The sequence below is a fragment of the Elaeis guineensis genome, chromosome 9, assembly GCF_000442705.2.
Source record: "Elaeis guineensis isolate ETL-2024a chromosome 9, EG11, whole genome shotgun sequence".
Lineage (NCBI taxonomy): Eukaryota > Viridiplantae > Streptophyta > Magnoliopsida > Arecales > Arecaceae > Elaeis > Elaeis guineensis.
In genome coordinates, this window is record NC_026001.2 from 20,597,972 (window position 1) to 20,616,520 (window position 18,549).

The 18,549-nt window shown below is 37.4% G+C and overlaps 1 long non-coding RNA gene across 4 annotated transcripts; it reads right to left on the reverse strand.

Annotated features, from left to right (window-relative positions):
* Window positions 1-1,005: 1,005 nt before the first annotated feature.
* LOC105036854 (uncharacterized) lies at window positions 1,006-18,288 on the reverse strand. Of its 4 annotated transcripts, none has more exons than XR_012134550.1 (9): window positions 17,778-18,288; window positions 16,918-17,002; window positions 6,213-6,435; window positions 5,876-6,117; window positions 5,578-5,787; window positions 5,404-5,496; window positions 1,935-5,325; window positions 1,727-1,801; window positions 1,006-1,621 (listed from the first exon to the last, which is right to left on the reverse strand). It is a non-coding gene; the product is annotated as an uncharacterized lncRNA (long non-coding RNA). The 4 variants fall into 4 exon arrangements; XR_012134552.1 differs by having other exon boundaries at window positions 1,935-2,455; window positions 5,224-5,325; window positions 5,578-6,117; XR_012134551.1 differs by having other exon boundaries at window positions 1,935-5,141; window positions 5,224-5,325; window positions 5,578-6,117.
* Between the last annotated feature and the right edge of the window lie 261 nt (window positions 18,289-18,549).

The following is an 18,549-nucleotide window of genomic DNA, read 5'->3' on the forward strand; positions in this document are numbered from 1 at the left end:
TGTGAGAATATTGGCCGCCTTTATCACTTCACTACTAGTCAATGTCTTTAACATAAGTAAGTCTTCCACTATTTTCGCTGCATTCTTCTTAGCCATCTCTTACTCACATGCCATTGCTTCAGCTATGGGACCAAAATGAGTATCCATATGTGACATAAATGTCCCAAGGCTCTTAGACATACACTACAAGAAAAAGAGCCATTTTTGAGAGATTTTTGATGGATTTCCGATGGAAATAAGGTGTCGAAAAAACCCTCATCAAAAAATTTTTTTTGAGGGAATTTATTTTTCAAGGGATTTTTAACAGAATTTTTTTCTTGGAAACTTTCGATGGATTTTTTGAGGGAAAGTTTCTGAGGGAATCATTCCGAGGGATTTTCCAATGGAATCTATGTCAGGGAGTTTTCGAGAAAAATTCTACGAGGAATTTTTCAAGAGAAATTTATCGAAGAATTTTATTAAGAAAATCTTTTCGAAGGAGCTTTCGAGAAAAATTCTTCAAGGGATTTTTCGAGGGATTTACCGAGAGATTTTCTAAGGAAATCTTTTCGAGAGATTTTTTGGGGGAAATTTATCGAAAGATTTTTCGAGGAAATCTTTTCAAGAGATGTTCTAAGGGATTTTTCTAAAAAAAATTTCGAGGAATTTTTTGAAGAATTTTTTGAATTTTTTAAATGACTTTTCTATATTTTTGAGGGAATTATCTCTCACTAAATAATTTTCTGAGAAAATAATCCCTTACAAAATGACTTTTCAAGAGAAAAAAAATCTCTTGCAAAACATCTTTCCGAGGAAAGTATCCCTGACAGTATTTAAATCTGATCATTAGAAAAACTTGAAATATTTTTTTTTAATACATTAGGTGATATACAAATAATCCATATAATAATAAATTTATATTCATAAATATAGCATATTAATTCTAATAGAAAATCATAATCACCACAAAAGAAAAAAATGACCATCATATCCGAAAGTATCATAAGTATCAAAATCATAATGGAAGTTCCAAAAGTATCATCATCCTCGTCATATCCAAGTTCATAATAAAAGAAACAAGTATCACAAGTATCATCATTCCAATCATAATAAAAAAGAAAATCATAAATGATCATCCTTCTCCTGATCATCATCATCGTCGTCATCACAATTATCATCATTTGCAGAAGTAGCAGTTGGAGGTGGTGCTGGAAACATCTACATCTTCTCCATCATAAGGCGCATGAATTCCTCCGTACGAGAAACACGAGTAGCTAAGTCACTATTTTGGATGACTAATTCACTATTCTGGATTGCTAATTGATTGTTATGAGTAGCTAACTTCTCATTTCGAGCATATACGGTTTCAAACATATTATAAATCTTCTCTTGCTCCTGAATCCACTCCTCAATGACTCATGAGGATGTGCGGCCAGAAGATGAGGAGCCTGTCAACAAGCTAGCCTGTCAACAAGCTAGCCTGTGATCACAGTTCATAAATCTGCCCCTTGTTCACTTTAACTATTTCTTTTCATACATGCATCATGGATGGCTGAGGCTACTGTTGTGATGATTCTGCACCATCCTCTCCAGTCGAGCTCTGACTTGATTGCATCTCTTGCCACTTCTGTGTAAAACTAGTCTGCGCAAGATATTAAATACAATGAGTTAAACATACAAATAATATAAAGATATGAATTATAGTTTTTTGAATACTTGCATATGCTATTTCTGCCTTCTTATTTACCCACTGATTGTCATCCTTTTTCTTTTGATGGGTGTGTCTGAAGAGCTCATCCAATATAGGTGCTCGATTCAACTTCTGCGTATGAATTTCATGACACAAACAACATTAGCAACTTTAAAAACAAAAATTATATTATTAACAAGTAAATAAAGAATAAGATGCATTAATAATAAACAAAGAAAAAATATCATAAAGAATAAATCAATACCAATCTTGTAGCATGGTCGTTAATGCTAAACGAACCACCAGTATGAAGTGAAAAGCCTAATCCATTACAATCGGATGCATGATTCTCCTTGTTCTTCTGACTTTTGGCTTTGAACTCATCACTATCCTAATATTTTCACAGCTCCTGCCATACACTCTCCCCAATCCAATTCGACTTATAGTCACAATTTTCATGAGCATCATTAAAAATATCAGTAAGACGATATGAACCATGGTGCTCCTAATTCCTTCGGATATGCTGCTCATCCTTTAGATCCCATTGAAATTTTTTCTACAAAAAAAAAAAGGTTTAGTATCAACAAAATATATATATAGACATTTTAAATCAAATATAAGTAAACAAAGGCATCTAATAAACTTAAAAATATTCTTGCCTCAAACTCACAAAACTAAATGTCTCGTGTCCTTTTTGGGATCTTCTTTTATAAAGAGTAAGGACCGTCATACTTGCTCTTAAGAATTTCAACCAAAGCATGGGTCACCATATGATCATTATTGAAACTGTATAGATAAACAATAGTCAAATAATCATATATATTTATTTCAATTGAACAAATACTGCAATGAACTAAATATTATATAGTTTTACCCATAACTACTTAGAATTAACAGTGCCTTCTCTGATGTTTGTGTGTGCAAACTCTCTTGGCTAGAAGTTGTAGTGGTAGAAGTGTGCATAGGTTGGATAGGTGGTGACTACCCAGGTGGAACCATAGTATGGGAAGAGAAATGGCTGCAAGTAGGGCTAGGTATGTGTGGCATGGTATTTGGGTATTGAAAATAAAGTGATGGATATGTAGAAAATGATGGTGGCATAGTGAAGGAAGAGGGTGGGGTAGTGAAAGTCATGGAAATGGAAGGTGGAATGGAACCAGAACATGATGGTTGAGTAATAAAAGCTCCCAAGGTCATAGTAGAGAGATGTGGTGGAATAGGATGGAAAAGAGACGGCACGATTGAAGAGAGTGGTGTAATAGAAGAAGAAGATGATGTGACAATGGTAGGTGCGAGTGAAGCATCTGAGGGGTCATGGTGGTTAAGGGTAGTGATAAGTCTGTCATGATTTTAATGGTTGCACGAGTCTTCTTTGGTTGAGAAGTAGATGACTTTTCTTTCTCCTTTCCTATTTGGTCTGAAGGTGGCATCTGTATATGCACAACAATGTAAATGTAAAACAAATCAAATATCAAGTATTGATTACAACAACCTAAATATAAAATAAATATCAAGTAAAGATTATAGTAACATATATGTAAAACAAATATCAAAGATATTACATAAGCACATATACAAATAAGTTATCATCTATTAACAAAAAAATATAAAAAAATTATCTAGAAGCATAAATATTATATCATAATTACTCATCATCATCCTTATTGTCATCTTCATATTTTTTATTGCCTTTTGAATAATCTTCGGTAGTGAAATATATATTCTTCTTCTTCCTCTTCTTCCTTCTCTTCTTCTTCTTCCTCCTCTTCTTCTTCAACTTCCTTTTTATCTTCTTTTTCTTCATCATCAATAGGGCCTTCAAGATATGCATCAACCTCCTCAAATAATCTCTCACTGTCTCAAAAATTTTCAATGGCTCATTATCATCTATTGCATTGACTCGAGACATCTCCTCATATTGAAAAATAGGCTCCAAAATGTGGTCATTATCTACTTGACCTCTCAGTCTTGTCTTGATGACCACCTACGAATCTACCTTATCTCTTATCCTTCCAGGATAAGGTAAATAATATACTTGCACCATATGTTAGGGAAGGATGAATGGATCAAACTTTGGATATCTTCTATGATATCAAATCTCAATAATATCGTATTGTTTATGCACTTTCATCCCATGATTTATGATAGGATCAAATTATTCACAATAAAATGTCACCACTCTTTTATCACCTTGACTTGAATACTGTAACTCCACCATCTCCTTAAGAATATCATAGAAATCACTTTCACTATCACCATGTCCTTTGCCCTTAACACACACTCCACTATTGATTATTTTTTTGCCACCACTATAAAAAAGGTATGGCAGCAGTTCGGAACCACTGCTGTAGCCCAAAAAATTACTGCTGTAGCCTACGACAGTGGTTCACAATCACTGTCATTGTCGCTGTCACCGTAGATCTATGACAGCGGTTGTTGCAACGGTTACTGCAACCACTGCCGTACATGGGTATAGCAGCGGTTATTAAACCACTGCTAAAATCGGATCTATCACAGCGGTATATAGCAGTGGTTGATAAACCGCTGCTATAGCATCTATAGCAGTGGTTCCTAAACCACTGCTATAGAATCTATAGCAGCACTCTAGCAGCAGTTAGAAAAATTGCTACTATATCTTCTACGGCAGTGGTTTTGAAACTGCTGTCGTAGATTATGACAGCGGTTATTAAACCACTGCCATAGATTATGACATCGATTGGCACAGATATATGATAGTGGTTGGCATAGATACGGTAGCGATTGCACAATCGCTGCCGTAGGCTGTTGGATAGCAAAAAAAATATAAATTTATCTTCTTTTTTACTTTTTTATCTGATAAATACAATTCAATATATAATTGCTCAAATTAAAACTTGAAAGAATAAAAAATTTCATATGAAACTCAATAATAATGCAGAAATATGTCTCAAATACTCAAACTTTATTATTGATCAAATTATATTATAATATTTTTTAAATAAAAATAAAATATATTAAAAATTTGCTAAATCTAAATCTTCCTCTCCAAACATCTCGTTATCATCGGAAGGGGCTGGAGCTGGAGCTGGAGCTAGAGCAGGAGCTGGAGGAGTTGGAGCTGGAGCAGAAACTGGAGGGGCTGGAACTGAAACTGGAGGGGCTGGAACTGAAACGCTGACCAACATATCCTGAATACTTGAAAAATCAGCTCCAAGATGAGTGAAGCACTGTGTCACCATAGCGGATATGATGCTCTATAGCTGAGATGCACGCTGCTAAGCCTGAGCTACCTATACCAAGGTCTCATCAAGCTGCTTCCGACTGACGACCTCAGAAGCATGTGAGGAAATGCTCGCCTCAGACCAGTAGCTTGTTGGCATATGTCCGAACTTGCAACGAATCCTCTCAGAGTGCTCAGATCCCAGAACCTGAGACAAATGGTCATGGGGGCCAGAGGTGTCCGGGCCCTCACTCGCAAGCGCGTCTAATTGCTCTTGTAATTGTAAATTCAAATAAAATCTTATAAGAAATGCTATAGTACTAATTATACTAATCATACTCTAGTTATTACTTACAAAAATCCTCTCAATTATGGTATTGATCAGCCTGCCCTTCTTGTCCGTACGACTAGATCGGAAGATGATGCTATGGGTGGGTATCACTCCCTCTCTCATCAGCTATAACAATCAACCAGCCTGTTAGAAATATATAAAAAAATAATAATTCAATATAAACTAAGGGTCAAAATTTATTACCTCTCTATGCACACAACTGGCCATAAACTCACGATCGCGAGTGTGCGTGTACTTCTGAGTAGCCCAATTCTCCCGATTCTGATGGAAGGCAGCCTACAAAGTATTTAAATTACATAAGTTAAAATCAAATATAATTGTCAGTGTAATAAAAAATTCATAAATTACAAATTAAACCTAAAACTCCTGGCTCCTCCAATGCCTGACCATCTCCGCCCATTGACTCGAAAGACAGTCCTAGATCCAAGGAACAAGCTCCTCCTCAGTGTTCCTATGGTGCTCTAGCTACTCTCTATGAAGCTTGACCTTGTAGTTCTGGTATAACTCTCTAATCTTCTGCAGTCGGACATCTCAAGCCCTCTCATAATTTGAAAAGTCATTCCTCCTCTGTATAAAGTTATTAGAAGTCCGTTACAAAATTATTCTAGTCAAACATAGTGTAAATATATCATATGCATATATATAATTAAGATACACTTATCCAAATCTCCTCCCACACTCGGTCCTTGACACCAGCATCCATCAATCGCTAGTCTACAGGTAGTACGAAAATGATGTCAGACCACCTCACAAGCACTCCAAAAAAAGAATGCATCTCCTGTGCGGTCTCTTCTACTGGCCTCCCCTCCTAATCATACTCCATTATGATTTGATGCTGACGGTTTCACACATGCGGCATGCGTGTGGGACCATAAAATATCCTACTGGATGATGCTCCTGCAATGAAAATATATTACGAATATATAAGAGTGTATAATAACTATATAAAAATAAATAAATAAATAATTGATATAATAAAAATCTACTCTCACTGGGATCGTGCAACGTAGATGCCGGTGGAGCCTCATCGATGGGTAAAGTATGTGCTGGAGATGTGACTACTGGTGGATGCTCAGATACCGGTGGTGTCTGCGAAGCCGAAGCCTATGTGAAAGTGGATGGAGTATGCTCCGACAGCGGCTCAGATGAGGAGCTCTGCATGGTTCGCCAAAGGATGAGGTTGAAAGCTAGATAGCATTTCAGTGCCATTGTGACCTGCAATGTTAATGAACATTAACCAATATAAATGTTGTTGAACAATAATATTAGTAGAGCATCAATAAATATATACTAACATTTATATCAAGATATTGAACTCATCGTCTAGTGGCATGTACAATATAGACATCACCATCACTCCTGACAAATGTATCTGGAACCTCGACATTATTAAGTAAGTTTTGTCCTATAAGAACACTTTGTATGCATGATCCAACATCATCATCAATCTCGATATTATCAAAGATATGCCTAGACACTATCCTCACAATAATATCCTATTGAGGCTCTAAGAGATCACTAACGTAGAAGACTTGACTAGCTTGGAAGGCAAGTATATACGGTTCTTTGGTACGGAGATAGCATTGCATATTGACGAGAGTAAAGCCGTACTCATCAGTCTTTATCCCTGATTGAGATAAGATGTCAAACTAATCGTATTTCATCAATACAATCCTCTTTTTAGAATAATAGTCCAAGATGACTATCTTCTCCACAACCTCATAATAGTTCAAATTCTCCATACAAGGCTGTGAATCCTTCGAGTTAGTATAACACCTAGTGATGGCGCTCAACATCATGCCACTATTTTGTGTTGCCATGTTTACAGACGAACTATGAATATTGAACCTATAGCTGTTAATGATGAGCTGTTTGTACTTACGCACGATATGATTAGGTTCCATTGAAAAAGCATGTATTTCAGGGCTCACATCACGAGTGGTAATCTCCATACCTAAGAACATGACACCTAATTTGTAAACATATTCAAATAAGGTGTACAAGGTAAGAATATGTACTCACTTACATGATCTTTGAACCACTTAGAAAATTCTTTGCCGTGCATTTTCTCTTTTTTTTGCATACTTAGAGCACCATATTTTACTCTTATGACCTCTTTGTGTTTACTACATGCATAAAGAACAAATTTAGATATAATGAGATATTTTCTTCTAAGTAATAAGAAATAAATAAGACTGAGTAACTCACCTTATGTACGGTTTAATAACATCATAATTAAATAGCACATAGCAGTGCGTCTTATCCCTTTCCTCAAGGCTCAAATCAGTGAGGCGGTATGAAGTGAAAAGTCCATTTGGCTGCAGAATGGACTCAAATGCAGACGCAATTGGCTCATACTGATCATCCTAATTCCTCATTGGTTGGTTACGATATGTCTCGAGCTTGTTTAAGTACATGGTATAAAAATCCATACACTCTTGATTCAAATAGCCTTCTGCTATGGTCCCTCTGGATGATTCATATTTTTTACATAAGATTTCACCATTTGAATATTTCTCTCGATGAGGTACATCCATCAGCAAATATTAGACCTCCAAGTACAACTTTTTCCACAAAGTGTACGATGAGATGCATCATAACTATGAAAAATGATGGTAAAAATATCTTCTCTAGATCACATAATACAGTCACCATCCTTGTCTTCATTTCTTTTACGTCTTTCTTAAGTAACCTCTTTGCACAAATATCTCTGTAGAAATTATAAAGATGAATAACAGCTATTCTCATATTTTTTGGCAACACACGGTGAATAGCTTTTGGGATCAACTCCTGCATCAATACATGATAATCATGAGTCTTCAATCCATCAAGTTTGACATCCTTATTATTCACATATTCTGATATATTGCTTGAGTACCTATCTGGGACTTTTATGTTTTCCAACACACAAAAAAATGTGAACAGTTCGAAGGTATTCATAATATAGCATGCATGAGGGAGTTTCCACTGTTCTCCCCCTACAGCTCCGGATGGAGTGATCTTCTAATATCCCATTCTTTCAAGTCAAATAAAAAATTCAAGCCATCCTTGATCTTATCCTTGATATTCAAGATCACTGCCAATAGGAGCTCGCATACATTTTTTTCAATGTGCATGACATCTAAGCAGTAGCGCAATAAGTTTGTCTCCCAATATGGCAAGTCAAAGAATATATTTTTTTTCCTCCAATTAAAGCGTGTGTCATTTGCTTTTGATTAACGGTTCTTCTTCTTACCACCAATCGGATCACCTTTCCCAAATTCAACACTGAGACCATCCAACTCTCTTAACACCTCACTCCCGAACATCCGATCAGGTGCCTCACCTTCTTCAATGGTGCCATCGAAGGAGCATGCATCCTTTCTGTATGGATGGTTTCAACAGAGAAAACGTCGATGTCCTATAAAGCTAAAGCTCCCCTGATGTGTCAACCTTTTAGATCGAATATTTTTTTCATAAATCAGACATGCTAGCTCACCTTTCATGCTCCAACTCGACATTAGGGCATAAGCTAAAAAGTCATTTATTATCCATATAAGTGCCGCGCTCATAGAGAATGACTCATTCATCAAAGCATCAAAAGTTGGAACACCTTGAACACTTCACAATGTTTCAGCTCAGCAATAAGGAGCTACAAATAGACATCAATGTCGTTCCCTCCCTCTATCTGTCCAAGGATGAGCACTATTATGAAAGCGAAAGATTTTTTCATACACATCCATGATGGAAGGTTGTAAATATGAGTAAACACTGACCATACACTATGGTTGATATTTATGTGCTTAAATGGATTGAAACTATCATATGACAAGCCCAACCTCATATTGCATATCTCTTGTGCGAAGTCAGAATATATTTTATTAAACTTTTGTCATGCCTCTCCATCGATTGGATGCCTCAATGCATCATATTTTATTTGCTCCTTTTCATGCCATCTCATGTCCTTCAATATCCTCGTCGACATAAATAACTTTTGTAGTCTCGATATCAAAGAAAAGTGTCACATCAACTTTTGAGGTATACGGGTCAATGTGCCATCTTTGTTCTGTTTCCATCTTGATATACCACACCTCCTGCACTTATTTTGGTTGGCATCCCTCTCCCAATAGAGCATGCAATCATTAGGGCATGCATATATCTTAGTGTAAGTAAAATCCAACTGTTCAATAATCTTCAATGTTTCATAATTATTCTTTGAGATTTGTGTATTGTCCGAAAAAATATCCTCCAAAAGCTCTGGTATACAGTTCACTCCATTATTACCGAACCCATTGGAGCATTTCATATGATACAATCGGATTAAGAACTCAAGTTTCACCATTTTTTTACGCTCGGGATACAGCAGAATATTAGCATCCTCCATCAACTTGAGGACCTTCTCCACATCTCACTATTTATTATTCCACTAACCACAGGATCAAACATGGACGTAGATGCATCATTATTGTAGCCAACAAATGAAAAGATATCACAAATCATTTGTTCCACTCCTCCATTATGTTGATTGTTTTCTTGCAGCCTGCACTCACCATGTTGATCCAAATAAATTTCATAGCTGAATTTAAAGCCATAAATATGAGGTGATCATTTATATTTTGATGAGGTAGCCAAGGCCCACCCATACACTTCTTACAAAGATATTGGATAAGTCCATGGTCATCGAATTTTTCTATAGTAAAATCAAAAAATTTTAAAGTCCAGCCTCATATTTTGGCAAGAGTCTACTCAACTTCATCCACCCCTTATCTATTATAAAAGTGGTGATACTGTAATTAAATTATGTATGAAAATGAGACACAATACAATAATATTAAGATATTATCTATAGAATTAATTATAATTTTCAAACTGTCCAAACCGGATAATCAATTGATCAATATACATAATTCTTCTATCCGTACAAAAATATATAAATATATGAATACCATAGAATATGTATATTAATCAAAAGATGGATCTATGGTTCTATACATAGCCTAGAACCCACTGTAAAGTAGCATGGCCTATAACCCGCCGGCATAGTTCAGAACCCATCGGCCCAAAACCCGTCAGCATGGCCTAGAACCATGGACTATTATATAGGCAAACAAAAAATATTATTTGTATTAAATATCATTTTCAGATACTAATGCATTATAAATAAAATATATTATTTGTATTACACATTTTACATACCAATGCATTATAAATAAATATTAGAAGGAATAAAAATATATTAAATAATATTTTCAGATATGCAATAAATGCATTCTATCACAAATAATAGATAAAGATAGATCCTATCCCATTCAAAAATTACAGTAATTCTATAGATTCATTATAGTAATCAAATGGTATGCAATAGGGACCGAAAAAAATTTTAACAATATTTTTTTTTAGTTCTTCCATATAGGAAGAATAAAAGAGAGAGAGACTGTCTGAAATTTCTTTCGAATTCTTAGCATACCATTTGATTACTGTAATTATCTATAAAATTATTTATAATTTCTAAACTGTTCAAATTGGATAATCAATTGATCATTATACATAATTCTCCCATCCGTACTAAAATATATAAATTTACGGATGTCGTAGATTATGTACACTAATCAATTGATAGGTTTACCGTTATACAATGCAACAATCCAAAGCAACAGTGACTAAACAATAACCTAAAAAATTTTATGCAATAAATTTCATAACAAGAATTACATTAATTCTAAAGTAAAAGGGAGGCCCAGATTCACTATTTAAACATGTGTGACAATGTTATTTTCGGTATCTACTATAAGTAAACCAAATCAGCTGCGAACGATTGCCCGCTAAACAGTCGCAAGCCATCCAAGATCACTTTGCTGTTTGGAATTGTTAAAATATTTATAGAACAAGAAAAAAAAAAGAGAAATATCACTAAAATCATGCTAATAATTAACTATTTTTCGTTCAAAATCATCATAGCCTCTTTATAAAAAAAAGAAATCACTTTTCATAAAGTGGCACGACTTAGAATCTGACGGTTCAGAACCCACCGATATAGTTCAGAACCCACCGGCATGACCTAGAACCAATGGCCTAGAACCAGATGGCACGGCTCACAACCGCTGACAAGGTCCAAAACCTACCGACAGCAGTTTTTTTTAAATATTATTATGATATAATTATTATGACATAATTATTATGATATAAATATTATTAATATTATTATGATATAATTATAAATATAATTATAGAAATAATATGTAAAAGAGAGGCTCAGATTTACTATTTAATCATGCATTGTAATGTTACTTTCAGTGTCTGCTATAAGTAAACCAAATCGGCTGCGAATGGTTGCCCGTTAAACAGCCATAGGCCATCCAAGATCACATTACCATTCGGAATTGTTAAAATATTTACAGAAGAAGAGAAAAAATAAGAGAGAAATATTACTAAAATCATGCTAAGAATTAACTATTTTTTGTCCGAAATCATCACAGCTTTTTTATTAAAAAAAGAAAACACTTTTCATAAAGTGGCACGGCCCAGAATTCATCGGCATGGTTTAGAACCCGATGGCTCAGAATCCACCGGCACAACCTAGAACCTGATGGCCTAGAACCCGCCGGCATAGCCTAAAACCCACCATCATGACCCAGAATCTGACGGTCCAGAACCTGCCGGCCTGACCCAGAATCTGACTATCCGAAACCCACCGGCATGGCCCAAAACCTGCTGGCACAACCTAAAATCTGCTAGCTAGGGCTGGAACTGGGCCAGGTTCTACCCCTACCCGAGCCCGACTGAAAAAATTTTTCGAACTTCAGGTCGGGCCTAGGCCCGATTTTTTTGAAAAAATACGGTCCCGAGCTCGGGCCTGAGATCGGTCCGAACCCAATTGGGCTGACCCGATTTCAAATCGATATAAGGTGTAAGGTCCGAACCCAATCGGGCCTGGGTGAGACTGTTGCGGTCCTTACGGAGGGAGGGGATGAGCGGGGGAGGGGATGGTCGAAGGCAAGGGAGAGGAGGGAGGAGCGGGAGGGGGAGGTCGGCGGGGGGAATGGAGGAGTACCAGAGAACGCCGCCTACCAGAAGGCTTCTACTATCGTGCCGCCGAGCATCCCCTCCGTCGAGAGCTCCTACGGTGGCATCGCGGCCGACGGCTTCGGATCGCCGCCCAACACATTGATGGAGCCCATCTGGGACACCATCCGACAGGATCTGTCACGGATCACCAGCAATCTAAAGTTGATCGTCTTTCTGAACCCCTTCCAGGAGGATTCGAACAAGGTGCTCCGAGATTGGGACCTTTAGGACTGATGATCGAAGAGCTCCACCACCATCAATGCCTTCAACTCCCCTCCACCGCAGCCGCCATCTCCTGCAGCCAAGTCCATTGCCGCCTCCACCTCTGGCATCGACGCATCATCTTTTCCCCACAGCAGCTCCCTCCGATCAAGAGGGAGACTTCCCACTCCGTCGACTTCGATTTGATTGTACCAGAGTCCAGGCAAAGATGGAGGAGGGGCTGGAGGGCGGAAGAAATATCGGGCCTGACTTTTGGCCTGATTCAGGCTTGGGCCCGGGTCGGGCTTGGGCCGGGCCAAAGGTCTGCCCGAGCCCAGCACGAAAGTAAATCAGGCCCAATTTTTTGGGCCCGAGCCCGGCCCGAATAGTTTTGGGCCAAGACCAAAGCCCGACCTGAAGCAAGTCCGACTCGATGGGCCTCAGATCGACCCAAGTCCACTTCCAGCCCTACTGTTGGCACGACCCAGAACCCGTCGGACTGGTCCAGAACATGCCGGCACGATCCAGAACCCTTCGGCACGGCCCAGAACCTGATGGCACAGTCTACAGCCACCGACAAGGCCCAGAACCAGCTGACAACGATTTTCTTTAAATATTATTGTGATATAATTATTATGATATAAGTATTATGACATAATTATTATTAAATATTATTGTGACATAATTATAAAAATAATATGACATGAAATAAAAAAAAATAAAAATCATACCTGTAGCTGCGGGGAGGGGGGTCACACAGTGCTGGGGGGTCGCTGGCAGCAGCGCTAGAGGAAGGGGGCGGCGATAGGGTGCGGCATAGGGCCAAAGGGGGCAGGGGCCAAAGGTGACCGGGGCCGAGGGAGGTGGGGCACGAGGCCAAGGGGATGGGGCTGAGAGAAGAGGGAGGTGGGGCCCGAGAAGGCCGAGGCTGAGGGAGGCAGGGCTGGGGGAAGAGGAAGGTAGGGTCGGGGGAAGAGGGAGGCGGGCCGAGGGAGGCTGGGGAAGAGGGAGGCGGGGCACGGGCCGAGGGAGATCGAGGAAGAGGGAGCCGACGGTGGTGCTAGAGGGAGGGGGCGGTGGTGGGGCGGGCTAGCGACAGAGAGGATAGGGCTCGAGTAGAGAGGAGAGAGAGAAGAGAAAAATCAAAACATCGATGCGAAATGAAGAAGAGGGGGCAGGCTGGGAAAAAGACCTAACCTATGGCAGCGGTTTTAAAATCGCTGCCATATATCATCTATTACAGTGATTATACATAACTGCTGCCATACGTGACCTATGGTAGTATGCATAATCGCTGCAATAGATATGTGGCAGCGGTTATAAATAACCGCTGCCATAGGTAGAATATAAATTTCATATTTTTGTCTAAATATAATGTAATTTTAAAATTTAAAATTTATCTTCATCATTCATTATCTAAGTAATTATCATTAGAGTATCGTCACAAAAGATTATTTCGATCCGATAGCCTTAACTATATTGATCAATAAAATTCGAATTCGATAGTCACGAATGACTGGTGATGATTTGATAGATAAAGACTATCGATGGATCCAAAAATATGCAACGATGATCTTGATGATATTTGTAGCATACTATCAAAATTTTACTTTAATTAGACATCATTATCATAGTCAATTTAATATGAAATAATTTCGACCGTTAAATAAAAAATAAGTGATCAAAAGGCCAAACGACGTCCGATTACGAGATGATTTTTTAGATAAATGATCTTTGCTACTATTTTAATCATTTATATGATGATGATCGTAAAATTCAAACCGTACATATATAAATGATCCAAAATTATATCTCTTGATACTCATTCATAAAGTCCTTAAGTAATCATGCTTGTGCTTTTGTAAAATCTGCTTAACGTGGACGGTTCATATAGGTATAGTTTGAATTTTATGATCATCACCATATAAATAATTAAAATAATAATAAAAATTATTTATCTAAAAAATCATCTTATAATCAAATACCATCTGATCTTTTCATCACTCATTTTTATTTAATGGCTGAAATCATCCCGTACTAAATTGATCATGATAATGATATCTGATTGAAGTAAAATTTTGATAGTATGCTACAAACATCACCAAGATCATTCTTGTAAGTTTTCAGATCCATTGGTGATCTCTATCTACTAGATCATCATGCGGTCGTTCGTGGCTGTCGAAATCAAATTTTATTGATCGACATAGCTAGGACTATCGGATCGAGATGGTCTCTTGTGATCACACTCTAATGATAGAAGATGAACTTTAAATTCTAAAATTATATCATATTTAGAAAAAAATATGAAAAAAATTATATTCAGCGTATATAGCAGTGGTTGCACGAAACTACTGCTATAATCAGTTATAGTAGCGATTATTATTAATCATTGCCATAGATTCGACCTATGATAGCGGTTATACCTAATCACTGCCATAAGTCAGAGATATGGCAGCGGTTACTGTAACCGTTGCCATATGTCGAACCTATAGAAGCGGTTACACATAACTGCTGCTCTAGGTCGAACCTATGATAGTGGTTATTTATAACCACTACTATATCTCCAACCTATGTCCATGGTTAGTCAACCGCTGCAATATCTAGAACCTATTGCAGCGGTTATTTGTAACTGCTACCATAGGTCGGGATTATGGCCGCGGTTATGTTTAATCGCTGTCATAGGTCGCCTATGGCAGCGGTTACTTATAATCGCTACCATATGGCAGCGGTTACTTATAATCGCTATATTTGCTATGGCAGCAATTTTTTAACCGTTGTCGTAGTAATCGCTGCCATAGGCCTGTTTTATAGTAGTGTGCTTTTATTGTATGCATATGTATGGAATTTGAATCCACCAACAAAATACATGGGCCATGTTTTTACCACTCTCATTGAACCCCAAGCTAAGTCATTCAAGGGTTGATTTCGTATCATACTACATGGATCGTGCACCTAATCATAAATTGCCAAAACAATGTATTTGTACTTATATTTTACATGAACAAAAAATTTCTGTTGGCACAAGCAGGAGTTAAAGCTTACATAATTTTTAAACCATGACGCAAATGAAGCCTTAATCCTTTGTTTTATTTTTTACATCTATAACAGTATTAAGAACATTGTTAAATATATTTTTTTCTATGTGCATGACATCTAAGTTGTATCGGATTAAATTTATTTTTTAATATAGTAATTTTCATAATATACTCTGTTTCGTCCAATTATAACGTTCTCTGTATCTACGAAATTTATATGGACCTATTTCAATTATTGTGGGATATCCACGAACTCTTTTCTATACTTGGTCTCTTGTTAATATGAGAGGTGGCTCTGATTTATCAACTTTATTTTTTCAGAAGGCATCCTTATTTCTTCTAAACACATGATTAAAAGACAAGAACTGATGATGACAATCAAACCATATATTTTTACCCCTATGCTCCAAGCAGAGAGCCTTCGTTCTCTCCATACAATAAGGACATACTAATTTTTCAGTTGTACTCCACCCCGACAACATGCCATATGCTAAAAAGTCATGATTGTTCACATTAAGACAGTTCTCATGAAAAATTTTTGCTTCCTTAAAATGTTATAAGCAACTACACCCTCGTTCCATAGAACTTTTAATTCATCTATCAATGGTTGCAAATACAAATCTATCATCATCTTCGGATAATGCGGTCCAGAAATGAGCAAGATTAAAAACATATATGGAGCGGTCATACATATATCAAGTGGTAAATTATAAGGCGTAACAATTACTGACCAACAGGAGTACGGTGATGCAGATAGATTGTATGGAGTAAAGCAAAATCATAATATGTATGATCAAAATATTTTCATGCTTCTCCATCTGATGGGTGGCACAAAGCACCATGTTTTTGTCTATTCTCATAATGCCATCTCATGTGTCCAGCTGATCTGTTCGGGCATAAAGCCTCTTAAGTTTGGGGATGAGTGGCAAATAATGCATCTTCTTATAAAGTACTTGTCTATGATTCTCACTTCCTGTCCTATCTGATTTGCATCGAGGATGACCACAAAATTTACAATCAGTTAAAGACTCATCATCTTTGTAATACAATATATATCAATTGAAGCAATAGTTTATTCTTTTTAGCAGATAGGCCAAGCTTCGAAACTAGCTTCTTTGTCTTATAGAAGTCGGCAGGTATTGGGTTATCGAGAGGACTTATCTCTTTCATAAGTCCCGCAAATTGTTTAAAATAATATCGAGACATATTATTATCAGATTTGATGCTCATCATTCTCACCGTAACTGATAACTCTGAATGATTAGTATAATGTAGCTTTCATATAAAATGAAGGATACTATTATTTATGATATATAAATAATTTAACTATGTACATGTCAGTAAAGATTCAAAAGAAAATCACAATGGAAGAACCGTTACATCTATTTTGTAAATAGAAATGAATATTTCTCATTACCGTCCAACTTTCTCTCAACTTTTCTTTGAGATTGACCCATGCACTTCAAAAGATCTCTCTGTCCCTGTTTGAGATTACCCTCCACCTGCCAGTGTGTGCACAACAAAGTAAGATGCTTTCAATTGCAATAACTGTATAGTTATTTTACCATCCATGGATTTTTTTTTTCCGCTGAGGAACCTTAGTAACAAAACTTGTCATGCCTCATGAAACCACAAGAAACACTTCAAAAGTCCAAATTGGATACCGCAGGGCAGCCAAAAAAAAGAATGGGATGCATCTAATAAAATGAACGTACTATTCATGATTATTTTGTTTTCCTAGAAAAAAAAAAATAACACCATGTATCTAGAAGCATGGAGAAGTGTCCCAATGAAATTGTTTCTTAGGGAGCCGTCCAAAATATTACTGGCCAATGCCTCGGCCTTTGTGATAGCCCATGGTCCAAAAGAAAGGACCGGTCGTCAAGTGGCAAACAAGCGTTAGGCATTGGAAGCCCAAAACCATGATGAAATAAGGCTTAAAGCTAGATACGTGTGCACAGTTTTTGTTACTCTACAGATGTCTGATACCAAGGGTTTCTAGCTATTGGCTATTTTTTTATGATATTCTGTACCCTTTGACACATTCGTCAAAAAATAGCCACCAGTATCACAACCATATCTTAAAAAAAAAAAAAAAAAAAAAAAAAATCGCCCAATAATTTTTAGTCTTAATTTTATATTATTATTTTCTTCCTCTCTGTTTTTATATCTCTATAATCCATGTGATAATCCTTACAAGTCTAGTATATTAAATTCTCAGGTAAAAATGCAGCTTATGTAAATTTAAATCTTATGACATCCTAGACGAGTATTTACCAGGTGTCCAGGTCCTGAACATGGCAGGCCCAGGGCCATGTTGCTCGTGCCAAGCCCACTGCAACCAGATCAGAATCGGTTTCTCTACGATCTCTTCCTAAAAGAAATGGATGCCATTTTTCTGGCAATTGGGGACATGGGGTCTTGCGTCAATCGGAGGAGGAGGAGGAAGAAGGAGAACAAGTGGTACTTTGGGATTGCTGGGAGATGGAGGCGTCGGTCTGCACGACGGCACGGCGAGGCGGCCCGGCAAAGGCACGGCCGCACAGCGACGCGGTGTGGCGAGGTGGCGACAGATGAGGGAACGGCGAGGTTGCTGGCGGCGGTGAGATTGCGGGAGAACAAACGAGGGAGTCGGTGGTGGGGATTTGGGGCGTCACGAACGAGGAAGAGGAAGGGATTTCGGTGTCACGAATGAGGGCGTCGGCGGTGGGACTGGCCGGTCACGAATGAGGGCGTGGGTGCTGAGGCAGGTCCCCAAAAATTGGGCGGTGAACGAGGGCGTGGGTCTTCTAACCTACCATCTGACCAAGAGTTAGGACCAAAAATTTCTTACATCGAGCCGGAATATACGTAGATTTAATCAAAAATTTATCAATCTTATTCTGATTTATTTGAATTAATAAAATAAAAATTTTTATTTAAATTTAATCTATTCATTAGGTGGATAATCTGATCCCATCTATATAACCTATTTATTGATAGATCAAATTAAAATATATAGATTAAACATGTTAAATACATTTCAAATAGATTTAATGGATTTAAACAT